Source organism: Polyergus mexicanus, unplaced genomic scaffold (assembly GCF_030449975.1).
Source record: "Polyergus mexicanus isolate NDT 795.1 unplaced genomic scaffold, iyPolMexi1.0 SCAF_77, whole genome shotgun sequence".
Classification (NCBI taxonomy): domain Eukaryota; kingdom Metazoa; phylum Arthropoda; class Insecta; order Hymenoptera; family Formicidae; genus Polyergus; species Polyergus mexicanus.
Window position 1 is genome coordinate 45,726 of NW_027223397.1, and position 7,036 is coordinate 52,761.

Genomic DNA, 7,036 nt, shown 5'->3' on the forward strand with positions numbered 1-7,036 from the left:
ATATTAATAAAATAAAAGTAAGATACGTGACTAAAGAGAAGGAAGTCACGGTCAAGTTCTCGGAAGCTGAGTAAGCAGCTGACGAGACAGACTGACAAGCGGAGCACGAGACATGCTCCGGTCAGGGACACCACACTCCTCCCCAATCAACGACCTAATTAATTAAGAGATATAATAAGCGCGAGATGCACCTCGCGAGCGGAAGAAAAAGAGACGACTCGCGAGAGACGACTCGCAGACTACTCGCTCGCTCAATATTATCGAAGTACCGTACGTATCGCGCCCGACTATTATAATCGCGAATAAGTGAAAGTGTATTAAATCTTGCAAAATATACTAAATTATACCTAACGTCCGGGAGTGTCTTATTTCGAGCGTGGATCCTAATCCTTTGGGCGTACAAATCCCAAAAGACCTCTTCCTTAGCGGCTAGAGGCACAACAGTCGTTCGTTAGCCGTTCAATAATCGTTCAATAGTCGTTTATAGCCATTCGATAGCCGTTCGATAACCGTTCAAAGCCGTTCAATACCTGTTCGATAGCCGTTCAATAGTCGTTCAAAGCCGTTCAAAAGCAGTTCAATAGCTGTTCGATAGCCGTTCAAAAGCCGTTCGATAGTCGTTCAAAGCCGTTCAATAGCCGTTCGATAGTCGTTCAATAGCTGTTCGATAGCCGTTCATAGCTATTCGATTGCCGTTCGATAGTGGTTAACATATTATAATAATATATTATTCATATTTAAAAGACTTTAGATATTTGCTCGTGGAAACATGCTAACTTTTGTTTTCTTATCAAGAGCTGAGAGTAAGCGTTTTTCGTAAGTGATACATCTCCTACTCTAAAATGTTTGAGACAATGCATACACACACACACACACATTGTAATATACACACAATTATTAAATAAACTTATTATTATTATTATTATTATTATTATTATTATTAAAGTATCGATTATTTCTGCATCTTCTTCTTTCCTTTTCCTACATGCATGCCTCGCGCTATCCCTCTCCCACACATTGCGAACGCCTCGCGCTATCCCTCTCCCACACATTGCGAACGCCTCGCGCCATCCTTTTCCCACGTGCATGCAAACATTATCCTTGTCTTACACTCATATGGACGTCTCGCGCTATTTTTCTCCCACGCCCATAGAATATCATTAGCGCTATCCTTCTCTTACACATTGGGGACGCCTCGCGCTATCTCTCTAACACCTACTCGCGGCATCGTATCTTCGCGTTCCCTCTTCCCCGCGGACCCCTCGCCTATCGGTTTCGCGCGGTCCCCCTTCCCCCTCACCGCGGACCCCTCTCTTATCGGTTAGGTTAGATTAGCGGGTCCCTCGCCTATCGCTTAGGACGCGATCCCCCTCCCCCTCTCCGCGGTCACCCTCCTCCTCTCCGCGGACCCCGCGCCTACCGTTCCGCCGCAGTCCCCCCCCCAAGCGTGACGTCATACCCCCCCCCCGTGACGTCATACCCCCCGCGCCGGTTTCCCTTCGCCCCTCACCACCCCCTCAGAGGACCATGGCTTAGAACCCGCATAGTATCACTACTGATAAGTTTTATTAGAAATTTTTATAAATATTAATAAATTTTTATATTGTTTACATATATATATATATGTCTATCTAATAAGAGCGTGATCGGTCTAATTTATAGAAAAAAATTTGAATTTACCAAAATTTTAAAATACATGGAGACATTCTATTTAATAAAAGTTAAATACAATTACGTTAATAATGTGTCCAGTCATCAATAGCGTTGATAATTGATTAAGCAGTGGTATCAACGCAGAGTACTGTTTGTTTTGCATTAAGTTGATAGCGTATAGTTATTGAGTGGAAGGAACAATCTGGCATCGATCAATTGGATTGGCCGTTATAGTCGTCCAATGTAAATTCTATCGAAAATATTTGGACATACATTAAACAGAAACTTCGTGGAAGACAAATTTTTTTTGAAGCGGTTATCTCGAGAGATTTGTCGGATGAGAAGGTTCTCGTCGCATGAATACGCTATGAATTTAATGCAAAGCATGCTTTGGAGAGATCAGTCAATTATCGACGCCGATGGTGATTAGATACATTATTAACGTAATTGCATCATAAATAGAATATATTTATGTATTTTAAAATTTTGTTAAATATAAATTTTTCTATAAATTAGGCCGATCACGTTATTATTAAAAAGACTGTATATACGAAGTATGTTTCAAAAGTAATGAGAAGGAAATTATTATGTTCAAGATGGTATTCTTGTGATACGTATAGAGGAGTTATTTGTGTTGGAGAGATTGCAGGTACATAGGCAGATAATATTTAGTTAACTTTATCTTTTTATAGTGTTGACATCATTTGTTGTTTAAAGTTATGTTCAAGTACCTCATCACGAGAAAAATCAGTATTAAGTAACGATACGCGATAAAATTTTATGTTGAATTATAAAAAATATTGATGTATATATGGCATAAGAAACTTTTAAAAAAAGTCGAGAAATCGTTTAAAATAAATTGATCTTGATGTTTGTTCATATCAAAAATGGATAGGAATATGTTTAAATGCTGATGGCAGTTTCTTCATATGCTTTATTTTTAACACATTTTAATTGTCTCGGAAATTTTTTTACAATTTAACAAGAAATTTTAATTTGTATCGTAGTTCAATACTGTATTTTTCTTGTGATAAGGTATGTAAACATAATTTTATACAATAAAAATAATTTTGCGCTATGAGTTTAGAATTGATTGAATTGAACTGCCCGTCTATGTATTTATGACCATTGATTATTTCACTTTAATATGTATAGGGATCATTGTTTGTAATCTCTCTAACACTAACGGTCTCATTCTTATTATGATTACTATCTTGAGCATGAGAAATTTATTCTTACTTTTGAGATATATTATATGTATACAAATATAAGATATCTTACAATCCGTACAATACTTTATTAGCGTGTTCTACAGGTAAAATAAAGATAAAAATTCTAATATAAAAATTTTTTAATTGTTGTTTAACAATTTTTGAGTTAGTTTTTAAGTAAGCGATCAAAATTTGCAAATGATATAGCATGATACTCATGCGCTTAAACTCGTAACTATACTTATATGTGTATCGATCTGTCATTAGTTATTGATTTTTTCAAGTCAGGTGATATTAATTTTTATTGCGCAGTTGATTTTACTTTGTTGTTTTCTATGTACGTGTACCATATATTATCTCTACATCGTATATTATGGCGATAGGCTAATATTAATAAATTATAAATCTTATACGAAAAATATTTAATTATTACATAATTTGATTAAATAATTAAATAATTAAATAATAATCAATTATTAATAACAAATAAAATATTAATAAGCAATAAAATTATTAATAATAATAATAATAATAATATTATATTATTAATATAAATATCAATAAAAATAATTATAAGTAATATTATTATTATTTTTATTATAAATATTATAAATATTATATTAGTAATATTTTATTATTATTTATTATTTTTAATATTTTTTATTAATAATTTTATTTATTATTTTTGATATTTTTTATTGACAATTAATTAGTATTTAATTATTTAATTAAAATATTTAAGAATTAAATGTTTTCTGTATAAAATTTATAATTTATTAATAATTAGTCTCTATCGCCATAATGTACGATGTAGACGTAATACACATGTACATAGAAAACGAAAAAATAAAATTATCTGTGCAATAAAAATCAATACCGCCTGATTTGAAAAAATCAATAACAGATGACAGATTGGTACATGTAAATGTATAGTTGCGGGCATGAGCGCGCGAGTTTCACGCGGTATCATTGGCAAACTTTGATCGCTTATATCTCAAAAACTGTTGCAGCCTCAAAATTTTTGTATTAAAATTTTTGACTTTATTTTATCTTCAGAACAGGCTAATTAAATATTAAATATTAAATATACGTAGATTGTAAACATTGTATATGTATACATAGAAAGTATAAGTTGATGACATTAAAATTATTAGATTTTTATTTATTGAAAAATGCCATGAAGTAAAAGTTGTAGAATTTATCGATCTTCCACATGTTCCCAAAGTTTTGATTTAATATGGGGATACGTATATATACCATATGTATACAGAATATGTTAGAATGCAATTAGGAACTTTAGTGTCTATTGTATTGAAGATAGAAAAAAATGGTAGAGGAAAAAGTTGAATGGCATAGCAACGTATATTTTTTTATTAATTAATTTTTTTTATAAATGCAACGATGTACTGAAAAAGTGCAATTGCATTTTTTTAAAATGAAATCATATATTTTTTATTGTAAAAATTAATTCTTTTGAACATTTTGTGTATAAAAGTGTTAAGCTAAAAGCTTGAACAAGTAATATTTTACGAGATATTTGAAATTTTTGAATGAGGTATATGTTTTATCTAACAAGCAAATCTCGTAAATCCGAAAATTCTGATTTTGATAAAACTTTACATATTTGTAAGAAAGTAAATAGATGAATGAATAAATTTTTAGTTACTATCCAGAAACGATTCTAAGGAGTGAAACCACCTCTCATATATGAAGCGGTTTTGTTTTTATCGATATATCTAAAAAAATTATTCAAGATATTAGAAAATATTTTATTTTGATAAGTACACCTCTATTTAAACTCATAAATAAAATTTCAAAAAAAATTTTTTCAGACTTTTACAAAAAAATTTTTTAAAATTATTTTTTCTGAATTTTACTAATGTCGTTAAATAGAGGTGTTCTTGCTATAAAACTTTAGTATTAAACATTTTTTGACATCTTAAATAACTTTTTAGATATATTTATTTAAAGAACAAAAAGCTCTACATACATATGAAGAGTGGTATCATTTGTGGATAACTGAAAATTTTTAAGTTTATCTATTTATTTTTCTACATGTATGTAAAGTCATCAAAATCAGAATTTTCGTTAAATTCACTAAAATATAGCATTATCAACATTATCAACAAAAAATTTAAAATATTTCGTAAAATATTCTTTTGAGCATCTTATTTTTATATTAAATTAAAATATATTAATATTTATATTTTTTTTTGTTTCAGGAACATTAGGAACAAGTTTTAGAAGAAGCAGAAGTAATTTGAGTGTTAATTAATATATATTCTTTAAGTTTACGTTAAAATAATTAAATAATTATAATAAATTAAGATAAATAAGTTTAAAAAATATTTAAGTTTAAAGTATATTGTAATATAAGCATTTTTTTCTTATTGTACCATTTTGTTTCTGTTTTTCATTGTATTATTTGCGTGTGTTAATATATATTCTTTAAGTTTATGTTAAAATAATTATATAATATATTCTTCAAGTTTATATTAAAATAATTAAATAATTAAATTAAAATAAAGTTTAAAAAATATTTAAGTTTAAAATATATATTGTAATATATGCCTTTTTTCTTATTGTACCATTTTGTTTCTGTTTTCCATTGTATCATTTTATTATGTTTCTTGAGATATGACTCTTGACTAAGGAAGAGACTCGTTTAGGTCCGTTATTTTAATTCCAAGAAAGGTGTCACGCTTTCCCAAATATTTCAAGTAAAATTTATTTTTTAGTGCTATTTTTATTTGTTGGATTTTTTTATCATCATTCTCCGCGATAATTATGTCGTCGACATATAATAACAAATCGATTTTTGCGTTCCGGAAATCGTCAATATACAGACATCGATCAGTTTCTGAGTTTTTCATTCCTAAAGTCTTCATGAAGGTATCAAAAGTACTATTCCAGGCTCGAGATATCTGTTTAAGACCATATAGTGTTTTATTTAATTTACAGTTTGAATATCATCCGTCTCAACGCCTTCAGGTATCTTCATAAAAATTTCTTCCACAAGATCGCTGTGCAAGAACGAATTCTTAACGTCCATTTGATACGCAAGTAAATTTCTCTCGTTGATAACTGCTAATAAAACTCTCAAAGTCGTTAGGTGCGCTACAGGAGCGTATACTTCACTATAGTCAAGACCAAGTCGTTTACAGCAACTTTTAATTACTAACCTTGCTTTTCTACGCTCAATATTACCCAAGCCATCGCATTTGATCTTAAAGACCCACCTACTGCTAATAGCTTGCTTTCCTTTGGATAAACTACAGAGAGTCCAAATATTATTCTTCTTCAGGGCACTCATCTCTTCATTAACCGCTTGCAGCCATTCCTTTTTGTCTTCGCGAAGGTTGATTTCATCGAAGTTTTCAAGTACATCTGTGAGGTAGATTGCACTAAAAGCCATCACTTCGTAGTCATTTAAATATTTGGGCTTAGAAGTCACATGCGTGCTGCGATGTAATGCCATCTTCAGACTTTTCTTGTGCGTTTTGAGTTGAAGGTATGACTCCTTCGTTTTCTGCATTGTAGAACTCGTCTTCCGAAGATTCGTCGCAGGCAGCATCCATTGAGATTCAATCGTCAGTCGTTCTTCTTCACGAACTTCACCCGAGGGAAGCCAAAGTTCAGTGTCCAAAGTAGTATCCTGAACCTTCAAATTTAATGTCTCTTCGATAGTAGACCTTATTTTTCTCCGGAATTTAAAGCTTGTATCCGTTTGTGACGTAACCAATCATCAGACGTGATACAGTCGTGGAATCGAATTTTCCGACAACCAATTGTTTTGGAAGATGCAGGTATGCCAGACAACCGAAGACTTTGAGTTTTTTAAGATTTGGTTTTATATTATATCACAGGGTAGCAGAAACTTCTCCGTTCAACGCGCTCGTCGGACTCCGATTCAGTAGATAAACCGCTGTTCTTATTGCATCCGACCAGAAGCTTTTACTCAATTCAGAGTTTAAAAGTAAGCACCATGCTTTTTTGCAGATTGTACGATTAAGTCTTTTGGCCATACCATTTTGTTCCGGCGTATACCTTACCGTGAATTCAAAAAAGATACCTTTTTCCTCGAAATAATGTTTAATTTCATTTGACAGGTATTTTCTTCCGTTGTCACAACGGAATCTGCTTAACTTGCAGTTAAAATTTCGCTGTAGCCA